The sequence below is a fragment of the Perca fluviatilis genome, chromosome 22 (assembly GCF_010015445.1).
Source record: "Perca fluviatilis chromosome 22, GENO_Pfluv_1.0, whole genome shotgun sequence".
NCBI lineage: Eukaryota > Metazoa > Chordata > Actinopteri > Perciformes > Percidae > Perca > Perca fluviatilis.
In genome coordinates, this window is record NC_053133.1 from 7258729 (window position 1) to 7283483 (window position 24755).

The following is a 24755-nucleotide window of genomic DNA, read 5'->3' on the forward strand; positions in this document are numbered from 1 at the left end:
AAGGGAAGGCCATAAACTGGCAGCGAGTGCAGAGAGTTTTCGAGATGCTGTCACAGGGACAGCAGGAGCAAAGTACATGAAAATGTAAATGTAATATACACATTATAATGTATATCAACATATATTATTGAACATAACTGGTTTCAACTGGCTTTTGTTCATATTTGAAAGAAAGCTGCATGTTTTACTGCACCTGATTTCTTTACCGAACAGGAATCTTGGCCAAAGACACAACACATACCATAGACACAGAACGATCTACAGGCCATCTAGAACTGTTAGAGCCCATACGCACTGAGGTATGGCGTCATAAACAGCAGAGGCGAGAGGTTAACACATTGATAGCCAAGGCCATTACATCACCAACATCATACCAAGCCCCATTGGGTTTAACAGTCCCAGGTAAGTCACAGAACATATCCCCATCGCCAATATAGCTTAAGCGCAATGCCAATTTTATGGTTTAACAGCTTTCCCACTTGATATCAGCGTAAAGTAGATGTCTGTATAGTACGAGTGGAGATCATGGAGCTGTATTTTGTGTGAAGTTGGATTTGTATGACTGCCCTTAATCAGGACAGCTTTAAAAAGTCTCACTCTTGAGTCAGCAGTGATGATCTCCAAATGTTCTACGTCTTGATGCCTCAGTCTGACTGATGCTAAGGTACAGCGCAACTTAGTGTCAGTCGGGGTTACGTGACTTCGCATAACCCTGACTGACACTGTGTAGGTGGAATACATGGTAAATCCTGCTCTAAAGATTCTTTAAATGCGCTTGACACTGTCTATGTACACGTGTCTTTCCTCTACAAAGTTCATTATTCCAGAGTTTTTAGCTTCGTCTTAGATGCCTATTAACAGGTTTCTCCCAAGTCCTTCACCCAGCTTTCCTCTCTCCGTCTCCTATCTATTGACAATCCTTACTCTCCTCATCTCAAAGCCCCACCAGTACAATGCAGGTTTTAGCTGGGATGAGAGACAGTGGTGATGGCGGCTTGAGTTCATCAACAGGGGTATAAGCCTGAAAGTTAACCAGCGCCTGGCCATTAGGCTTTTGATGCGTAAGCTCTCAGTGCTGTGTAGTATCGCCAATGAGCGATGCTTCAAAGATGTGCACGGTGGGAGTCGAGAGGCAGAAGGCTTAGGGCTTTAAAGTACTGTAGTTGTGGGGGAAGTTTTCTAAAGTACGCCGAGTGGAGATTTTCTCGCAGAGGGAGGGAGAAACAGTCTTACAGTAGAAGGGATGAGTTGAAGGGCTAATGTGTAAACCATCTGCGTGACTGATGAAAGTGATTTGTGCTCTCATCCCTGTCTTCTAAAAGTCTATGAACAGGATTCACTCAATATAAGAGCGGTCCACTGAGGCCCTTTTGAGCAGTCAGGGAGAAACTGAGTGAAACAAAAACTTTCTGAGTTTGAAAATGTGACGATGCAATTCCTCCGATATCCAGTCACACATGAACACACGTGCACTAGTTAGACCATAGAACACATAGACACAATTCCTTGCTGAGAAATCTGATTTATGTGCACACTCACACAAACCGTTTAGGTGAGATCTTGTGCTGTAAGATATTGTGCAGCGTGGCTGCAACAAAACAGGGTGAATGACTATACTGTACGCGCCCATAGAGCCCAGGGCTAATGTGAAGCGTAACAGCAGCACCGCCAATAGACAAAGGGAATCCATTTGGAGCCATTTCATGCATGATGTAAAGCAACTAGCTGAGGAAGAAGAGAGGGAGGACAGTGGATAATAAATGGGACATCCTCACTCCCAGTCTGACTCTGGAGAAAGACAAGTTTTCCCACTCTTTCCACATCAAGGTGACGACAGGAGAGAGGGAGCAAGGCTTGGTTTCTTCTTCATGCCTGTTACGCTTTTAATGATGAAAGCATGGCTATAAAAACGTCATCACTTTAGTAGCTCTCTGAGCAAATTTAGCTTTTCCCATTCCCAGCAAGTTTGTTCAAGTTTGCAGCTTTACAGCTAGCTATGCCATGTTTAACTTCACAAAGTCAGTCGCATGCATTTCTGTGTGAAGCATGAGCCCGGGCCTGAAAAGAGATGGAGTTTTGAGTTAGTCCTGCTGTGATGAGAAATTCCTCAACTTGGCTTCTAAAGGAATCCATAAACATCTAGAAAGCACGAAGATCTTCCGATACGGACTGGTGGTGCTGAAAAGCCCATGTCTTTAACATGCTTCTGAATACAAAGGCATGTTTCAATAGCAGGGGAATGTGATACTGCTGAAATGTGGAGAAGCACAAGGACATGGTTTTGATCCTTGCAACCAATGACTAACTTAAATGTCTTTGTGTAAAAACCCTTCTTACCTCACTTTTAGGAAAACAGCATCAGCTAAATGCTTAAAATAGTGAAAGAAAACAGTTATCTACATAGGATCTAAAGATGTCCTTGGCCAAATGGATGCAAGCCATTACATAATCACAAGATTCCCATTTAATGTGAAAGGATTTTTTAAAGCTAATTCTGTGAGTGACTTGGCAATGTGTAGAACATGGTTTCCTGCTCGCAGATGAATTTGACCATGTTCCCTAGTCAGACTACACAAGCTCCAACAGTGACACCACAGTGCCCCCTGCTGCAGCTGAATACAAGTACAACCTGAGAGGAGCCATAAGTCATCACTGCACCACAAGCTCATACTTCAGCCAGTGGATCATTCTGACACCCTGGAGAGGTGATTATACTTATTCTGATGTATGCCTTCATTGACATGCCCCTGCCACAGTTGAGTGAGTCAGTGTGGAATGAGGAGATGTTTGGTATAGATCAAGAATTCCCTGGTATCCATTCAGTGTAATGTGCTTTTTGTAAAATGCACTCAATGGGTAGACCATGACACAAAAAAGTTGTCAGCTTTGACTCACAGTGTTTAAGAAAGTGGAATTTCATGTATTCAGAGCTAGTTACTTTGTGATGTCTATTCTCGTCCTGTTTTGGATTGACCTTGCTGCAATTGGGAGCGGTCAGTATTTTTTACTCCCGGTGAAATAAATAGTAGATCATTCAATTGACGAGAAAAAAAGGATGCTCGTAATAATCAAAAACTTTTGTCATTTATTGCGTACAAAAATGAAATATTTGCTTGTCACAGATTTGCTTGGTTTTCTTTATACCATTATCACTGAACGACTTGGTTTTGTAACTGTTTGTCTGACAAAATAAGCTATCGTAAAACAAAGCTGGGAACATATGGTAATACATCATTAGGCTGGATTTTTTACAGGCTAAATAATACATTGTTTCACTGAAAAATGGCCACACCGATAATAACAATAGGTTTCAGCCCTCCTTTTTAACCCCCATCTATTTGTGTATCTGTTTGCTACCTTCGAATCACATGAAGTCAAAAAGACTTTCAGCAGAAATTTGGTGAACATTTTGAATAGCTTTTAACATAAGGATCAGTTATTTAGATTTTGCCATTATTCTTCACACCATGTCATCCTTACAATACATTACATTATGCTTTGTTACTTTACTCTGGGTCACACGTAACATTTGGTTACATTATGTTATATTGCATTGCAGTGAATCATTTTATCTTACACATTGTATTATGTGTTCTCCAAATTTTTAGAGACTCTGTAGATCACATTCAAAGGAAGCCAAGGAGACAATAATGAAGACAGTGAACCCACTGCTTACAAACTCCTCCACACAGTGATTTCATACAGAAACGCTACAACTACAAAACCTGTCGGGGAGAGCAAAGGTGGCGCATTCCAATATTTCATCTCGACTTTCTCCTTTACCAAGCCAGCCGTGAAACGCAGGCAGTGAATGTGTTGTTCCACTCCGCATAAACACAACACGCCCCTGCTGAGACCAGCCTCGTTCAAATGGATGAGACATCACACGTGTGAAATCACAGATGCACACTGCCATGTTCTGATATGGTGAGGTCAATCTGCATGGAGCACTACCGCAGTTTTTATTTGTTTGTAAATCCAGAGGTATATGTGAATTTAGTAATTGTTTTCTGAGTTTATTTTCCCTTTTATCTGCAAAGGAAAATGTAAACATGAGCTGCCCGTAAGGTACATGTTGTTTTAGCCCTTAGTGTAGTGATGACGCAGGTTTCTGACATTTTGGTTAAGAAACGATAAAACTGTAGCTGGAGAATACACCGAAAATATTAACAGTTCGGAATGTAAGATGTGAATGCATTTAAATCCATGTGCAATTGTACAAACTTCTTTCAACTAAAGTTAGTTCAATTTTCATAATTATGTGAATTAAGTCACTACAGATAGAAGACTGAGAGACATTTTCTGAAATGACTGTCAGTACTAGATTGTTTCTAACAGTGTTTCTAAGACAACCGTCCATTCCAGGAGCGCAGGACGGATGACAACCACACTTTCTCATAGACACAATTATTTGGTTTAAATTGTTATCCATTTTGTAATAAATCCCTGTTCCTTTTTCTTAAAGCCTCATTAGCTGCGTGTCATCCCTTTCAGTTGAAATCTAGAGGATATTGGCCCAAAAAAACAGATTGTAGTTCACTGTACATTAACTCGCAGGTGAGTACACGGTTTTACATGCAAGACACACACAGTATACTGCATAGACGCATACCTGCATCCACACAAAGAAAAAAAAACACACACACGCACAAAGAAATGTGTCCACCCACACACTTAGACACACCCAAAATTATAGCAACGAAAAAGGCAGCATACACACTGACAAAAACACACCAGAAGAGACCACCATTTTACCTAATCCAATCAAATACCTCTGACTTTCCTCTCTCTCTCTCTCTCTCTCTCTCTCTCTCTCACACACAAAAACACAAAGAAAAAAAAAAAAAAAAAAAAAAAAAAAAAAAAAAGAAGGGGGGGGAAAAAAAAAAAAAGTGTAATTCTTTCTCTTCTTTTTTTTTTTTTTTTTTTTTTGAACATAAAATTTGCCGGTGAGGTGTTTGATCGACAGAAAACACAGCAGCATTTCTGGAGCTGAGCAAACTGCGATCCATGGTGGGAGGGGGGGAAAAACAAACGACAAATTGCTAAGAAGTTTGGAGAAAGTTTCGAAGCAGAGAACATAAAATGGAGACACGGGCGCCCCTGCCGTTGTATAGTATTACACACACATGCAAACACACTTGTGAAGGGATGTGAGTGGAAACAGACTAGGGCACTCGGCCAAGTTATGAAAGGGAACTGGGCCAGGGTAACTGTCCTGCCAAACTGCCCCCCAGGCAGCTGAGGACAATCCACCATCATGACCGCCATCAACATTGCATTTAGAAAGCAGGACTCAGCTGGTGGACTGGGAAGGACTGATCGGGATGGAGTGAAGAAAAAAAAAGAAAAAAGGCTAAGCAGACAGCGAGTGGAATGAGTGGATATGCACATATCAGCAGCAGCATAAAAATGACCATTTTAAGAAGCAATTTAATTTTACATGCAATTAAACAACTCGCCACCAGCATCAGATTAAAGTAACTCCACCTGTCTTTGCACATAGACGTTCAAGAACCTCTCGCAGATGTGTCATCACTAGCAACAATAAAATGGGAGGTGATGAAAAAAGTGTAATAATCTCACCCATAAGGGAAGATTTGTTTACTGTGTGAATGTGCAATGTTTGCCAATATGTGTAGGTTATTGGTAGACAAAGAAGATAAGAATGATGGATTGTCGAGTCAGGATAGGTAGACCAAATCTAGATTGGTCAGCCACTACCCTGCCTGCTTTGTCTCAGCCTTGTTTAACATCGATTGAGCTTTCAGAGGGCTAACTGATAATGTACTTTATTGCTCTTTGTTGGGGGAAAAGTGTCTTTGCTGTACAACTCTCTCCATATATATGAAACACTACTGCCAAGGTAAATGCAATTTATTCTGCCTCCCAAGTAATGTGTGTCTGAAATGTATTCCCCTCCCTGCAGCAAAACTCATTTTCACAAGCCACATGACAAAATATTAACATAAGCTTCAGAATGAAATGTCACAGTGGTTTCTTTCTCAAACTAAAGTAGGGGCTGGTTCTCCTAATGCAGTGTTCAGCGGTGGAAACTCCCTGTGCGGCTTCTCTGGTCTCAGGTGCCGCACCTGTGCTAATAGGACTGCTAATTGGAGCGTGGCACTATGAGAGCGCCACACACACACACACACACACACACACACACACGGACTAAGGCCAGACACACCAGGATGTTGTATGCTTCACCTTGGGGACTGTGTGTGTGTGTGTGTGTGTGTGTGTGTGTGTGTGTGTGTGTGTGTGTGTAACAAGTGTTTGACAAAAAACTTCTTTATATCATGTTTTTTAATTATTAAACATTAACGTATTCAACATAAAATATGCATGAAGACAGGTAGAGATAAAGAGAGAGAAAATGCGAGAAACAAAGACTGAATAGAGGTCTTTCGACTCGACAGAAGTGCAAAAGCTTGTTGGATGTTTTTTTACGTTTTTCTTTTTCTCTCAATCTCTCTGTGTTCTCTTCACTCAACCATTTTCCTTCTTATAACAAGCGTGGAGGCAACATGTTGAATAAAATAACAGAGCAACCTGGTTTGGGATCTGTGGGTTTGTGTGTGTGTGTGTGTGTGTGTGTGTGTGTGTGTGTGTGTGTGTGTGTGTGTGTGTGTGTGTGTGTGTCTGTGTCACCATGTTATACATATTGTCAGGATCAGAAACATGCACACACATGAACATTGCCCTCCCCCATTCTGTATATCTCATACATATGTCCTAAACCTTTTGTCATGCCAAGCATCTTGATCACACACACACACACACACACACACACACACACACACACACACACACACACACACACACACACACACACATCCACGCCATTCCATTTCAAATAGAACAGAATTGCAAAAAAAACATGCCTCCCATGTGCACACTACTACAGAAGAAGAAATCAGAAAGGAGCGAGGTGCACCAAAACACAACAGAAAAAAAGGTTTTTGTTTTCTTCTGGTTGTTGGTGATGGGGATGTGTTCCACAGTTGTTGTTCAAAGGGCCGTATTTGAACACAAATAGGACGCACATCTGTCGAGTATTTCTTTCCTGTCATGAATTATTAACATCCTGTCATCGCTGGCAGCAACAGTCATCATTATTTCACATATGAATAGAAATAATGACAAGAGCGTGTCTCACGTCTATGAGGTGTGCCCACACAGTGTTTGTGGTGTTGAAATGGGGAGGTCTTCATAACAAAGCAGGAAACAGAATGATCAGCAAAATATATGTAGTGTTTGTTTGTTTATTAAGTGTGCAGTTTAGTGGATTTCTAGCTACATAGACCAGGTGGTGCATGACATAGTTTATTTACCCTCATTGGATGAATTCTCTTTTCCTTTACGCCCCAAACCAGAGAAATCAGAGGTCACTGAAAGAGGGATCAGTCATGTAGTCATGAATGATCTGATGCTTCTTGTTGTATGGTGCTTTAATGTATTAGTTTGTGTTGTCTGTGTTTTCTTGTTGAGTTCTGAGTCTTGTGTTTTTAATGTAGTCGCCTATTGTTGAGTCTGTGTCTCTCATGTATTAGTTGTGGACTTTTATGTATTTTTAAAGGCTCATCTAGGGACGAGAATCTGAAATTAGCCACAGCTATAAAAGGCTGTGGTGTGTGGCATTGGTTTATGCTACATAATTACACACAATAAAGATTAAATAAATAAATAAATATAGTACATAACAGCAGCTGTGAAGCTGCTAAGGACTCAAAGTGTTGCTCCATTATGGATTTTTGGCAACCGGTGCCTGAACCAGACGTTCAAATCATTATACAAAAAAACAAAAGACCGAATAAAAAATGGTTACTGCACTCAAGTTGATATCACAACAGTCATTATTGAACATAAATAAATGTCGGACTTACAATTATGTAACAAAAACAAATCTGATAATGTCTACATTTGGTTAAATGCTTCATGGTTAGAAAAAGAAACCACATCCAATTTTCATCTGTTTGAGCGGCAGAAAATTAATTTCCCCAACGTGAGGGTTGAACTCACTCACATTTTTTACTTTGGCAGTGTTTTGTACCCCCTCACCACTTTACACATAATTTACCTGTCACTTTCCACATAGTAACAGGCTGTAGTTGGGCAAAAGACATTTCTCTACGTAATATGACCTCTGGTAAACAAAGTAAATGAGTGTTTGTGCCTATCTGTGTGTGCCTGCCTGCCTGCCTGCCTGCCTGCCTGCCTGCCTGCCTGCCTGCCTGCCTGCCTGCGTGCCTGTGTTGCTGTGATCAATAGAGTCAGTTGGTTCAGTTCATTCACTCCCTCATAATCAATATGGGATTGGGGAGGAACTCAAGGTCTGTCTCTGTCTTTCTCTCTCATCTCATGGACTGTTTAAGGGCCCTTGAGGTAGGGAGTGGAGAATAAACAGCAGAACGAAGACCGTGGAGAGGCGTGGATAGAAAGATAAGCGTGTCGTCTGTTAGCGGTTCAGAAGAGGGTTGTGAGGAGTACTGCACTGATTCTAATTCTACAAACATCGTGAGGAGAGAGTTTTAATGGGAGATATCAAGATAAGGTCATTACAGGACACGTTAAAGAACACATGCATAAAGATGGAAAGATCTTGCATTAGAGATGCAGACACGTACACATAGTACGACTATATGAAAGCATGTTCTTGTGCTTTCGGTCAGTATAGTTTGTAAAGCTGCATTCATTCCCTTAACCCATAAACCTATAGCTATATTTTCATGCATTTGTATCCCCAGATGGCGGCGTCAGGTAAATTCTGTTGGTGATAGTACCAAGATTTGTGAATTGTAACATCATGTCAGTAAGACCTGCCCAGTTTATGGCGGCTAAAAGAAAAAAATGATTATGGAAAATAGGAATAGAAACGCCTGTTTAAGGTAACTATTATTTTTATTTTCCCTATGAAGTATTTATGTTTCAAGTCATGTCTTTCTGCACACTGTCAACATTACACACCTGACACACATTAGCCCAAGTGGGAAAAACCTGGATGTCTCATTGAAGAGTGGCTTTTCTCTTATTCAGGTCAAGCCCATTATTACAGTGAGACTAAAACTAAGCAGTTAAGATGTAGCATAACAGATCTTTAACCTTCACGTCAACAAGCCTTGCCTCAACTTTCACCTCGATTTATCTTAATTCCAGTAATCGACCAAACATCGAGGCAGAAATTGGTCATTTTAGACACTTACGGGCGACAAGACAGGATAGACATACAGTAAATTGTACACACACAAAATAAAACACACACTTTTCTAATGGCTGAGAGGGTTGCTTTTGTGTCCTTGGGGAGTGTCATCAGTAGGTGAGGCCACACACAGTGTCAGTGAGTGAATCAGGGCTTTTACAGTGTAATGGGCAGGGAGAGTCACTGACAGCACGTCACATGGCTCTTCTTTGTTCTGTTGGAAGACAGACATTTACACTAATGCACGTATACAGGACGGTGCTTCTGGCACAACAGAGCAATATTATCACAAACCATCAGATAAGTGTGGTGTGTGTGTGTGTGTGTGTGTGTGTGTGTGTGTGTGTGTGTGTGTGTGTGTGTGTGTCTGTGTGTAAGCTGATGGATGAGTGTCTTTAAAGATAAATGGGTGCCTATTATTTGTGCCTTTTATAGGCAAACTCCCTGCTGACTACCGAATGGAAATAGCACGCAGTCTTCCCGCACACACACACGTGCGCATACACACATAAAAAACACACGCACATTCCCATAACGAGCTACAACTGAGGGGCCCTAGGCTGTGGCACATCTGTTGTAGAGGAGACATAAGGCATTCATGCAGGGACTCTCAAGATTCTCCATGTAATACCACATACACATACAATACACACACACACACACACACACACACACACACACACACACACACACACATCCATTCACTGTATGTGAGTGGATCAGCTTTTTTAAAGCACAAAGGAAGAAGGAAGGCATAGTGGTGAAGGGTCTTAAGGGAATTTTACCTAAAAATCCCTTCTGGATGAAACCATGGCTGCACACAAAGACACACTAAGACACATTCTCTCAAATTGGCCCACTGACCTTCAGATACCCTCTATAATACACACAGTGTATAGTATTCTTCACTTCTAGTGAAAAGAGACCGAGGATAAAAAGATGGAAACAGTCATTTTGCATATTAAAGACCCTTTTATATCACAGCAATGAGTTGCTATGGTCCACATTTGATAGGATTTATTTATTCATTTTAGTGGCATTATAGGGCTGCAACAAATTGTTATTTTGTATGATCAATAAATCTGAAGATTATTTTCTTAATAAAATATTGAATCATTTTATCTTTAAAATTCTAGAAAACTGTTAAAAAAACAAAACAAAAACAAAAAATCTATTCTAACCAAAGTGATATGTTCAAGTTCCGTGTTTCATACAAAACCGGAATATAATATTATTTATGACAAACAAAACAATTTTCACATTTGAATAGCAAATAGAATACCAAAGAATGAGATTGAAAAATTACTGAAACAAATTTCAAAATAGTTGCCGGTGAATTTAGTGTTGATCAACTTATTGGTTATTTGACTAATTGACTATTTCAGCTTCATTATATTTGCAGAAATTGTAGTAGGAGCAGTACAAGCAGTTGTAGGACTATAGTATTATTGATTAAGAGTTGTGAGAGTAGTTCTATGGTCAAAATACTATTTTAGAAAGGGTTAGGGTAGGATGGCATGTGAAAACCACATGTAATCCTCCCAGGAATAGAAAGAAAGAAATCAAAATAATGATTTGGAAAAAAAAGGCTTGAACAGACTTTTATTTGCTATTGATTTTAAAAAACATTTAACAATAAGGACACGCCAGGCTGTGTGACAAATTACACCAACTAGCAATTGTGCAAGAGGAAAGCATACAGTGCTTTAGCATGTCTGTAAGCCTCCAGTATTTTAGCAAAGCAGGACATAATCTGAAGAGGTCTTTAGCCTTTTCTCATGAGAGGCAATGAGAGCACACATCCGTGGTGTTACAGGGGATTCAGCCCTCTGCATGCTACAATATGCCTGTCTAAAGCTCTCCAAACCAGGCTTAGCATCCCGGACCTGGCACCACATCCCTCCCTCCCTCCCTCCCTTCCTCCCACCCTCCCTGTGCCAGTGTCAACTGCAGCACCAGCAGCCAACGCCAGGCTCAGCTTAGTTTGTGGCGATGCCTGCTCTCCACTCAAACTGGGTTTCTCTCTGTTTTTCTTTGGTTGGATAGATCTTTTATTATTGTCTCTTCCATTGTTCTTTGTTCTTTTTGGCACTTTCATCTCAAAATTGATTTGTTTTGCATTTCCTTATTTACTTGCTTTCTTCCTTTTTTTAATTTGAAATACATTAAGTTTGTGCATATAAGTGTGTTTTGTTAGTTTAGGTTGTCTGCTCGCGTGTATGCAGAAGTGCTTTAACAAATCCTTCAACTAGACAGGTGTATATCATATGAGCTGTAATAAACCAGCCCAGTCTAAAACAGTCTATCTGATAGCCAATTTTCAGACATAACCTTGGAGTGACTTTGGATCTGCCAGGGTAATTATATATGGGTCTGAGAGAAGTAGTCAAGTGTTGAAAACAGCCGCTCGTGGTCTGAAGACTCTTGAGACAACAGCTACAGAGGGATACTTGTCATGCAGAAAGAAACACTCGCTTGGTTTAACAAGAAGCGGATAGACAGCGGGGTGAGAGAGAAATAGGCCTATATTCAAAAGAATAAGCAATTTATAGAATATTGACGTATTCGGTTTAAGACTGCAGTTTCTGGTGAACTGGCTGTAACTTTGTATAGGTAATTTCCTAGCGGACAAACGCACTGAAGAGCCGCGCGGAGAATGCACTGCTGCCCCCATTAGGCGAGTTGAAAAAGGCTCAAATGTGGAGATGGCTTGCACTAAAATGGGCCAAACTCACTGCAGCCACATAATGACACAATAAGGATAAATTGCAACTATAACTCATCCAGTTCCAAAGTGGAAACCAGGACAAAGTATCTTCCCCAGGATGCCAGTGGGCCTTGTGGGTGCAGCACTCTCCACATCTGGATAATAGAGGAAAACAAGGTCCTTGTTATCTTAGTATTCCTAGTTACACCCCTCCAGGGGTCTTTGGGAGGGCAGCAGGATCCCAGTAGGGGGTCTGTATCTGTCACCTCAGTTTAGGGCCTGCTCTATGGCAGCTGACCCAAATCGGCGCCCTGGGGCAATGTCGGGCCCCTACACAGGACTCCACCACTGCAGATAATAGGCTTGTATGGCAAAGTATCCAGACATTGGAACCAAAGCAGCCCTGACAGCTGTCAACCAGGACAAACATCCTCCTGCATGACACAGGCACATGCACAACACAACGATGGTAGTGTGTGTCGCTACTATAGTACATGTATGTATGTGTGTGTGGGTGGGTTCGTGCATGGTTGGTTTTCTACATAGCTGTGTAAATGTGTGCATTTTATTGTCTGTGTGTGGGCCCCTCCATTTTTTTTCTAGTTTTGGCACTGCCTATCCACAGCTCTGGTTAAATACCCCGGCATTTCCAGACAGTATTCAGGCGAGTCAACGCCATGTCAGGAACAATTAGGCACAGTGGCAGAAATCCCTTCCTGTAGGGGAGCTGTCATGGATGAGAAATCAAAGACAACTAGCTGGGTTGCCTCCGAGCTGAAAGACAGGCTTGGTGACATGACCTGATTTCACTTGTTTTACTAAAAAACCACAGCAGAAGATGGAGGAGTTGCCTTCTGCTCTGCAATATGGAGTAATATTCTTACCCCGGGCACAGGAGTTGTGTATGTCAAAATGCATATGCTATACAGCTGAAGCAGTAGTTTTGTCAACAAGAATGGACCAGTGTCATCAATGCTGGTGGCTCAGCAGGTCCACATCAGCAGGTTCAGCAGGCTGTCATGCACTAGTGACGCTAGTGGAGGAGGAACCAGCCCCGGTGTGGCAGCCCATTCACTAGACACACACACTGTCCCCACAGAAAACATGCCCCAAGGAGTACAATGACTTTTGACCTGTGGCCCTAACCTCTGTATTAATGAAGAACTTGGAGCCAATCATCTCTTACATGCTCTCCCAGTTTATGTAAGAAAAAAACGGACCCATACCAGCTTGTATATAGGCGAAAGCCCTGATGCTGTTGCTACCATCATGCACCTTGTCTCACAGATGGATACACCGCTCTCCAAAATGCATCAGATGGAGATTAAGGCGTATCTCATGCATTGGTACTGCTCCTTCCTCATCAACAGGCAATGGTTCGGGTCAACAACACCTACTCACCCCTGGTTACAACTAGCTGCGGCGCTCCACAAGGATGTGTCAGCTCCCCACTGTTATTCACCCTTAACACCAACGACGATGTGTTACCGGTGCGCCTAACCACTACGTCAAATGATCTGATGGTACGGCACTGGTAGCACTGATGATGGAGGGGGAGGAGCTAGACCTGCACCTGACAGTGTCAACAAAGTGGTGTGATTATAATGCTCTCATAATCAATACTCTCAAAACAGAGGAGATCATCTTCAGAGCCACGCAAGTCAATAATATTGTTATGGTCACAGTTCACAACCAGCAACCCATAAAGCAAACATCAGCATTCCTATTGATGGGGGTGCACATAGACATTGTGTTTTCCTTGAACTACCGTGTGGACTTTGTCTGCAGCGAGGTACAACAGAGGATTCACTTTCTAAGGAGACTCAGACTATTCTTTTGCTCCACCATTCAAAGGGTCCTGCAGTGCAGAGGCTCAGTCTGGTTTAGTGGATTCTCAGTCCAACTGAAAACTAGGCCTGTCACGATAACAAATTTTGCTGGACGATAAATTGTCCCAGAAATTATCGCGATAAACGATAATATTGTCATCGAGAGACCATTTGCATCTAATATAATGATAATGGCATAATAATACAGGTACACCTTTTCAAAGATCAATACACTTTTATTTCTAAATAATATTTAACACTGGAACTGGAAGACATTTTAAATATCCAGAACATGTCTTTGATCTCCTTTAGTATGTCGTCTTTCACGCTGATGTACAGTTGTGGAATTGCCGTTTGTGACACGTAAGTTCTCAGACTACAGACTCTGTACTACATTTTACAATTATTTAACTCTAAATATTAAATTTAAATAATATATAATTAATAAATTAAATCTATCTGTATGGCTATCTGCCACATGGCGCAGTAAATGTACCAAAATAGTTCTGTTTTTCAGTCTTCATTTTGGCGGGGCGAGGTGCGGCTTCTGCTCCTCTTCAGGTCGGAGCTCGTGCGGGCCGGACACACACACAAACACAAAAACACACACACACACACACACACACACAGGGGCATCTCTTACATACTTTCCACACTCCGTGTCCGCGGACAGCTGTAGGCTTGTACCGCTAATGTTCTGTGCTTTGTCGGAAACATGCAGCCACTTTCCTGAAACCGCTTGCGCGACTCACCAGCGGCCTGTATGTCCGAGCCCGTCTCCACAGTCTCCAACTGCAGGTTGTCAGCTGTGTGGTTTGGATTGAAAGGGAGAAACGGACGCAAATAACACGGTGGATAATCGCTTCATATAGGCCTACCTTTCTTTTGACGGCGCCTTAACTGCAAAGTGCTGCGGGAAACCCTGCTCCAACTCTCAACTAGCGTTTGTCTGTCTCTGTCTCTCTGTCCGCAGTCCCGCCCCCACAAAGACCATGCGACTGACAAGAGGGTTCACTCCTCGTTACGCTAAGGAACCGAGAGTGGTCCTCCAGTCTCTTTGGTAGCGAGAGACGAGGAAAACAAACAAGCATGCAAATGGAAATTATCGCGGCCGGAAAAATTATCGAGCTCATTTTTTTTTATCGTGCGATAACTCGATTTATTGACTATCGCGACAGGCCTACTGAAAACCAGGATATTACGTCCCCTGGGGATCTGCTCCAAGGTGCTGGATCAACCTGTGGAAAACCCCTTCCTCAGCTGCACTAAGCGTACCCTCAGACTGGCTGAGAAAATCCTCCTGGATCCTTCTCATGTTCTAGAGGACGTGTACCAACTTCTGCCCTCTGGGAGGCGCTTTAGGGTGTGAGGTTGCAGGAAGAAGCAGTACAAGCGCTCTTGTTCCTCACTCTATCACACTGCTCAAACAACCAAAGAGGTGATCAACGCCTGCACATAAACTCCCCACACGTGTGCCCAACCCTTCCCCCCTTGTGCCCCCCTCCCCCCCTCCACTCAACATGAACTGTGATTAAACACACAGCCCACACGCACAAACATACACTCAAACGTGAACTATGCAACCACCCAGACAGGGACTGTGATCATAACAATGATATATAATATGACATGACTGTTTGGATTTGTTGGATCTAGAATGTATGTGTTTGTGTGCATGACAAAGAAGAGGTGTGTCAGATGTCTTTTTGATGATTGCTGGAGGGTTATTTACAGATGTTTTTATGTTGTTTCTTATGTCATTCTTTCGATTAACGAACAATAATATGTTTTATCTTCTCTTATCTTATCTTAGAGGTTCAAGACCGCCAGGTAACCTTTGTTGCACATCATCACCTGTCAGACTGTCTATACTATACACACAGCACTCTGATTACATATGGTAGACAAAACCATTTTGGCCATGACTCTAGCGAAAAAGAGATGATCCTGATTTCAAGTGACCATTGTCCAGATAAATACAATAAAAAGGGGCAAAGAAGAGACAAAAACAATGCTTTGATATCATCATTGGTTCTTTAGTTTGACTAGTCTGCACTGTACAGTAAATATCTTTTATCAACTCCACTGCTTGACCTTACATAACAACTCATTCATTCCAGTGAAAGCGGTTCACCCAGTACACATTGAGGATGGGACAAAATAATCTATATTACTATTTTTTGTGGCTCTTGTGCAATTTGATATCAATACTCTGCTCTCAAAATGGCAATACGCTCTATTGTGTTGGTGGGTTTTTTACATTTTGAACTATGGTCAGCCTTTTTCCATTTTTTGCTATTTGTCATTAAAATATTGAAACGTGTGCTTATATTGCCATGTTTGGTTTAAAAAGGATCAGACTGTCGTACTTTGTGGTACTTTGGTACACAGTGTACAGTATATTCCCTCTATGACATACACAGTATCATGAGATATTGTAGATCATTTAATGACATACATCACAGTTCATAGAACAACCTGTGCTGTGATACTACCGTCATTAGTACAGGTTTGATACAGATTATTTTCAAGGTTCCATAGCATTGCTTATTAGGAAACAATATGCGCATAATACAATACAGCACAGCTATACCTATTATATAGTGATTTTCTTTAAATACAATTACTGACTTAAACCACCCTAATACACTTGAAAAGACTATTCAGTTGCTAACAGTAAAGGCCTGTGGTTTAGCTTCTAATAGAAAAAAAGCACACAGGCATCTCCCAACTGTGAGGGATTATAACTGCATAAGTGGGAAAGAGGGAGTTACTGAAAAAGAACAGTGCTCAACAAATCTTCCCAGAGTAAGTGAAGTTCAAAAACTAGGAACCTAATAAACAAGCAGCAACAGACAATAAATCTAAAGCCCCAGAGGAAAATGAAATGAAAAACTGCTTGCTTTCGCCCACAAGATATACTACCATACTGCAGAGCTGACTCTGGTCCTTACAGGCTAATTACAGCTGACTACAGGACGCTTTACGTATGTGTGGGCATGTGTCAGAGTGTGTCTGTGTGTGTGTGTGTGTGTGTGTGTGTGTGTGTGTGTGTGTGTGTGTGTGTGTGTGTGTGTGTGTGTGTGTGTGTGTGTGTGTGTGTGTGTGTGTGTGTGTGTGTGTGTGTGTTTATCTTCATCAACTTCATCAGCAGTAACACCTTTCAAAGTTCAGGTATATAACCATATGTTTGCTCTATCGGAGTGTCAGTCTGAGGATATGTGTCAGTCTAAAGGGATTAGTTTCTGAGCAGAAACAGGTGCTGGTGGCTGACGGTAAACTAGAGAAACTGTCAGTATTTCACCCCCACTTCCTCCATGCTTCTGCCAGAAGGCTAGTGGGTGCTTATAGAGCGTTATCAAGTCAAATATAGCCCATTTAGAAACATCACGTCCACTGGAGTATTAACAACCAGGCGGTGGCAGTTATAGTTCAAATTAATAATTGTGTTAAAACAGACAAAACATAAATTTTGTTAAATGTGTTACAAAATAACCAATATTTTGTGAAATTAACCCTGTCCATTGCTAGCCATATTTACAAAAAAAGATGCAGCTACTCACAAACATTGTTGCCAAGAGCTTCCAGCTCTCAAATGCCACCGGAGCAAATGTTTAATTACCTGAGAACAATCAATTCCATCTTAAAAGGTGGCGCTCAGACTCGGGTACTCAAACTCAGTCAGGGTCCCTTTGATTAGATTACAAAACAAATCAAAATAATGCACAGTAGCTAGACCTCCACTGAGCTGTCAGTTTGGCCACCAGAGGGCAGTATATGGGTAAAGCACATTTTTATAAACACATTAGTGCAGTGCCTGTTCAAAACATGCCTGTTTGGCAGTGTTGCCAACTTAGCGACTTTATCGCTAGATTTTGCGACTTTTCAGACCCCCTTAGCAACCTTTTTTTTTTTTTTTCAAACGCCTAGCGACAAATCTGTCGACTTTCTTTAGAAAAATAAAAAAAAAAGGGGGGGGGGGCCCCCCCCCCCCCTCCTCCCCCCCCCCCCAAAAAAAAAAAACAATGACATTTTCGACTGATTAATTTACTTCAAAGATAGGCTACCTAAGTAATAATTATAATGTAAAATAAATTCCTGTATGTAGGGTATTTTCAGGATATATCAAAGTGTTTCTGGCTTTACTTCTACAGTAAAGGTGCATTTAATTATTCAATACATTACATTGTTGCAATGACCAGGAATGGCACTGCCATATTGTAAGAGTCTGTCAACTGATTATCAAACTGTGATACATGCAAAATAAATTAAAGGTTCAGTTTTTAATCGAGTCTTGGCATTGGATCAGAGGACGTATGAATGGTTTGATGGTTTTACTCTCTCTGTATTTCCTCCTCCACCTACAGAAAACAGAACATTATCATATTGTACAGCAGAAATCAAATGGGGCTCCGGATCCACTAAAATGTTCAGAAACCCCTGCACTAGACATTGGATCTACAAAGTTGGAAATATGCACAGTAAAGGTAGAATACATAACCTATGTAGTTCACAATGTGTGAGGTGAATGTGTAACACTGTCTAACAGTCTTCAATCTATGCCAAAAGAGGCTACATTCACTCACAAACACATACATACACAAATGCAGACACACACTTACACACACACACACACACACACACACACACACACACACACACACACACACCACAGACAAACAGAGTAATTAGTCTTTGATTTCCCCCGGCAGTGTTCTGGTACCAGGGTAAGCTGCTGGGACCCTGCTTTAGCCTTGGCTAATTTCACTCACGGCTTGATCTCGACCCAGCACAGGTGCCCACTTGGCACCCGACCGCTGTTGCCATGGCAATGCCAACTTAAGGGGCCAAGAAAATGCCAATTGTCCAAGGAGCTCAACGACAGGAGCCATGGATGTGGTACTCATAAACAGGCCGCATTAGCACAAATAGAGGAAATGGTCAGATATGGACAGTTCAGTTAGGTTTAAATAGGCTCCCCCCCCCCTTCTTCACTTCGTAAAGGTTTTTGGCATTTTTGTTTTTCTCTACAGTATGTGCCTCTCATTCTGAGGCTAGTATCCATTCCCAAAAACAAAAGATATGTACTCACACACTGTGCAATGGACGGTATACAGACAATCCTGTAGACGGCTATAACTTGGGCCTGAGTGCCTCTCTGTGGTTCAAAAGAGTCACTGCAATGTCTGTCAAGCTGCGGGTCCACACCTACATGCACCTGCTGTAAAACATGCTACACTGAACCGCTCATTCGGGTACTTCGGCTGTAACAAGCCCCTGAGGAGTCCCCCCGCCACACACACACACACACACTCATTGAGTCTGCAGTACAGGCTTGCTTAGTCTGACCTGAGAGACCTGAGAGATCCAAACTACAAACACCAAGGGACACACTCCTCAAATCACCTTCACTTATATGTTATCCTGGTCCCCTTGGACAAAATATCTAGATGGCAACTTGCACACTAAGCAAGCTGACAAGTTGGATGAAGCCCAGTCAAGTGCAAAGGGTTAATGATGTTTGCCAGAGCTGCAACGATTAGTCGACTATATTGTCTATTGAGAGAAAAATAATCGCCAAATATTTTGATAATCAATTAATCATTAAAGCAAAAATGGCATAAAATTGTTATCAAATATAGAGATTTCTTGCTTTTCTCTGTTCTACATCATATTAAAGTGAATAGCTTTAGTTTTAGACTGACCCAACAAGACATTTGATGTTTGAAGTGAAGGGGGAAACAAAAAGAAAGCAGTTTATGAAAAGAAATGGATGGGCAGTCACAACTATAAGACATCAGACTGGGAAGGCAGCTTACATTAAACGTTGTGCAGCTAGATGTACATCTATGATCCTGTTAGCATTCAATGCACCTCCTCTTCTACCCTGAGGCCACTGAGGACACTGCCTAAGACTGCTGGGATGTCATCACAAGCAGACATGCTCAATCTTTGTATGTGATGTAATTTGGTATTTTATATGCCAGCCTTATGCTGAATTGAATCTTGCATTTACCTTGAACAAAAATAGCAAATCTGACTCCAGTAAAGATTTTGTATGTTGCGCTGCCTGTTCTCTTCTCTGAACTGGATACATGAACACAATGCAAATATAAATAGAAAATGACCTCCACTTGTTAACAGATTAGTCTGAAACTCACAATCTTATTCCACACATTCAAAGGACTTAATTACAGGAATCAAGCTCACTTTTGTGTCAGACAGTGAGTTTGTCTCGCACAACAACAACAGTTTTGAAGTGTTATATACCATTTTAAATGCTAATGCAATAGCCCAATTTCCCTGCAATGACCATTAAAGTTTAATCTAATTTTATCTAATTGGCCATATCACACCCATTCATTCCTTTATAAACTCATTTCAGCAGACGCATATTGTGAATTTCTTACCTTAGGCCATCTCCTAACCAGGAGTCATTTTCATTGCCACATTGCCATCTGGTGTCTGTATCACAGCCATTTCCAGCCATTTCATAGCTATCAGAGGATTTTTTTGTTTTTTTACACTAAATGAATTTTCAAAAGTCTAACCTAAGGCTCTTGAGCTAGATGAAAGTTTGCACCTCCTTCCTAGACACTCTTGCATGACTGTATGAGGTTGTGTCATTTGGCTAGGGGCTCATTCATGCCTGCTGATAGTCTCATTGGAAATTATCAGCAGTGTTTAAAGCTGTCCATATAAAAATAGACATGAGACCACAGTTTCTACGATCCTCTGAAAAACAGTTGTGTATGTCTCTTGGTATACAACTGCACCGACTATCATATGTTGAACAGTTTTTTCCCGCACATATGACGCACATTAGTAAGTGTGTTGTAATTCTGATTAAACATTAGGCTCTCAATCACATTCACTTCTCTTTTTAAACTGCTGTGTGAACAACATTTGTCCATCAGTTAACATGAAACTGGAAAAAGTTGGAAAGGAGTTAGGACAAATTCAAGGGGGTAAGCCTCTCTTCATAACCCATAGCTCCTATGGCACCATTTTGATGCTAACAAGCACTCACTTAGCATTCCATTGACTGCCATTCATTTTGATGCCACTTTGACAGCGAATAACTTTAAAGACTCTATTTGTCCATTGTTTATTTCTAAAGAAACACGACAATGTATAAAATGCTCCATTACCTTGTATCTCAAGTTATGGCTCTGTAGCAGACGTTTTTGTAAAAATAGGCTAACGATTGTGTCATAACCACGCGACTTACTGTCGCATAGTAGAGGAATTACCGTATAGTACAGGAGAAGCTTGCAGGCAGTTTCGACTTACATCAGCTGTTTAAGTTTAATTACTAATTTTAACTAGCATTTTAGTAAGCAATAATTAGCCTGTGCCCATGTTATCTCCTTACATATACCTACGCTCCGTCCAGTTGGTCCATTCTATATACTGTCTATGGACAAATTAGCCTGAGTAGAATAATGTTTTTTTTTTCTTCTGATGCTTACATGACATGCAAATGAAATTCTAAAGTGACGCATTTTTTGTCGAGTCCTTCTAATTTCAAACCAAATATATAATTTAAATGTTTAAATGTTCTCTCTGGTTACAAAATGCAGTCTAGCTGTGCTAATAAATAACTATTGAGGTTCAAATACTTAATTGGGATCCTGGTCTGAGTCTTGTCTGAAATTCTGAGTGTACTTATTTAAATAAAGCTAGACTAGCCAAAACCTTCAGTCAAAGCCCTATATTGTTGCTATTGGAGTTACATCCCATAGTCTATATCTTCAATTAACTTGGTGGTGTGAGTCCCATATCCCTGCTGTAAATACTAAGTATGTAGTTAGTGTTGTTATTGTTATCCCTAAGGCTAACAATGAATTGCTATTTCACACAGTGTGCTATTATCTGCATCAACTGGCCTATGAATGAAAAAAAAAAAATAAGCTATTCCTCTGCCAAACTACTACTTCCCACATCAGTCCAATTGGTGGCAGTAGTGCACTAAAAACCTAGTGTGGCAACTGCCAATGAACATCAATGAAGCCTTGAAAATCTAATAACTCAAACACACTACACTTAATGCATCACTAGTAACAGATAGCCAATAATACTACAGGTAGTGTTAAGTCATTGTGTGCGAGATAAAACTAAAAAGGTCCTGTTTTTCTGCTCTTTCCGTCTAAATAAAGCCTTTCAGCCTGCTCAGAGAAACAATTGTGTCTCCATAACCTCTGTGATCCGAGCAAATATGTCACCAAAACAAACCATAATAATGTAATCTCATCAGAATTATCTTTATAAAAGGTAGGGAATGTGGACATAGAGCTCAACTTCACACAAGAACCAAACTTGGAACAGCAAGAGGGACATTTATGCAACACAAAACCAAAAGTAAAACCAGCCAACTGTACAGATACAGTTTCATATTCCTCATGCATGTGTAATGGAAGATAGATCATCAATGTGGAGATCTGTGGAGCAGAGACAGACAGGCTGCAGCATGCAACTCTATGACTGCATATGAAACACATCATGATAATGTAACTGCTGAACCTGAGCCAGACATCCGTCATACTGCACGTGCACGCACACACACACACACACACGCATGCACACACGTACGGCTTGGGTGCTCCCAACGGTAGAGTCACAGAAACTTGCAAAGTGACAACAGTGCATTAACTCCTGCTCTGTTTTCTCTCCATGCCACAGCAGTGACACACAGTAGAATTGAATTGAATTTTTTTTTGTGATAGAAACCGCTACAGTGGACATCAACAGTGGACCTCAGCAGTCAGTCAATATATAGTAAGGAGTATCAGTCTTAACTGAATGTTTGGATAAGGCAGTTTACCAGCATCTACCAACCTATAAACTCAGTTGTAATTTCTTATTTTTGCTGTTTTCTTTTTTTTTTGCTAGCATTAATAATACATTTTAAACTAACTACCGACCAACCTAATCACACTTCCCTTATACCAGACAAGCGAAGCGTGATCTCAGTGGAAGTAACTTAAATACTTAAGTTAACTTAAGTAACTTACACTACATAAGTGTTTGTGCAGTGTAGTAGTGTCCCGATGTTGTGTTTCTCAGGGGGCCCGAGTCCTGTCGAATACCCCAGTCTGAAGTGTACAAATGTCATGACACCCTGCCTTTTATAAGTGAGCAGGCACGAGGAAAAGCAGGAAGTTGCAAAGAGTTGGAATAGTTTTACAATGTAAAACATGTGATGTCAATTTTGGGTTGGAGCCAAAGGTCACATGTAGGACCTTGTGGCGCAACGGTAGCGCGTCTGACTCCAGATCAGAAGGTTGCGTGTTCAAATCACGTCAGGGTCAATGATTTTTAAGGCCTGCACTCATCTGATGCGTTCTGTTAAACAAAAGAAGTTACACAAAGACATCACAGCTCATCAGTCACTCTTACCTTTCAGCTCTGCTGTCAAATGAACAGCAAGAAATGCAAACAACACTGAATTACTCTATAGATATCATACCTTAAAAAAAACTGAATGAGGCAGTGCTAATTAGGGGTGGCAATCACCAGAGGCCTCACGATACGATATCATCACGATACTTATGTCACGATACAATATTATTGCGATTTTAAAGATATTGCAATATTCTGAGATATATTGCAATTTATTACCTTTTTTCCAACTTCAAATTTTTCCCAATTTCAAAAGAAAACTTTGTCAACATCTGTTTTATCTAAAATGATACATTTCTCTGTTTGTTCATCTCACTTCAATTTTATTGTTGCAAAATGGGATTGTCAAGCAGACAAACTGATCGACACATATATAATAATAGATTGATACTTGGCGTCTGTGTATCGATACAGTATTGCCACGGAAAATATTGCGATACTATGCTGTATCAATTTTTCCCCCCACCCCTAGTGCTAATGGATCCTGTCTTTTGTAATTACTATACTTCATAGCTATCACTTCAGCTTGATATGGCTTCAATTATCCTTTCTTTTTTGTCATATGTAAACTTTAACACCACTGAGATTCCAAATTGTGGTTGTGGTGTTACCTCCAGGCCCAAGTCTGGCAACATAACTGAGGCCAATCATAACACAAAGTGCAAAAACAACAACCTGCAACAACCTAAAACACTGTCAAAAAAGCAGCCAATTTCAGATAAAAATCAATTCTGATTAGGTTTTATTTAGATAAGAGAAAGAAGACAGTAAAGTTTATTAATGAGATATCCACAAGCAGTAGACCACATCACTCACTACAGCATAGACTGGGAAGCCTGTGGAAGTAGTACATTCATAATGATAAGAGCAGCATTGTGATCAATGCGTTGAAATGAACAGGTCTGGTAAACTGTGTTGAGTGGGTTCCTTCTTGTTAGTAGAGTGAACCAGGGACAGAGGCAGTAGCTGATGGAAAGAACTGGACAGACTGGATTTACTACTAACAGCTATACATTCACACAAAGAAGCAAACACCCACACCGAGATAAAACCCTGTGTGTGTACACACACACATAGTCAGAGGGCTGTTCCACTGGCCTAAAGTTAGCTGTCTCAGACTGGGCCCACATCCAACTGAGTTATGCTCTCTGTCATTTACAGCAACTACCAATAGAGCTTTACTACACTATGTCAGTCGTGTGACTGTACTATCACTGTTTATGTTTTAGACTGCAGAGCTGTAACATAACATTTAGAATATCACTGTAAAATTATACTGATGAGAGTGACATACAAATAATAAAAAATCAGCTGTTACTGTGCTTGTGACAGTAATTGGTCAGGCTAAATGTTTGTCCTGTTAAAGAAATTAAATATTGTGTCATCAGTGGGATGTAAAAAGCCCACACAACCACCAGGGGGAGCAGATATTCACAGCAAGGGGAAAATATAGATGTGCCAAGTAGTCTTCATTTAGTTTACTATAACTTTCCAAAAATAGAAGTCTTTCTTTTTTTCTTGTCTATAAAGGACTACATGAGAGGAGAGGAGAGGAGAGGAGAGGTTTTCAAAGTTCCTTTATTGGACCATTTTCAGAGAAGATTCACAATCACAA

General features: G+C 40.9%; 1 protein-coding gene and 1 non-coding gene across 10 annotated transcripts in view; one reads left to right on the forward strand and one right to left on the reverse strand.

The window, feature by feature from the left end:
- Positions 1 to 24755, reverse strand: part of LOC120552354 (partitioning defective 3 homolog) — a 382624-nt gene that overhangs the window by 305900 nt on the left and 51969 nt on the right. The gene's annotated exons all lie outside the window — the stretch shown is intronic.
- trnaw-cca lies at positions 22978 to 23049 on the forward strand. The gene has a single exon. It is a non-coding gene; the product is annotated as a tRNA-Trp (tRNA).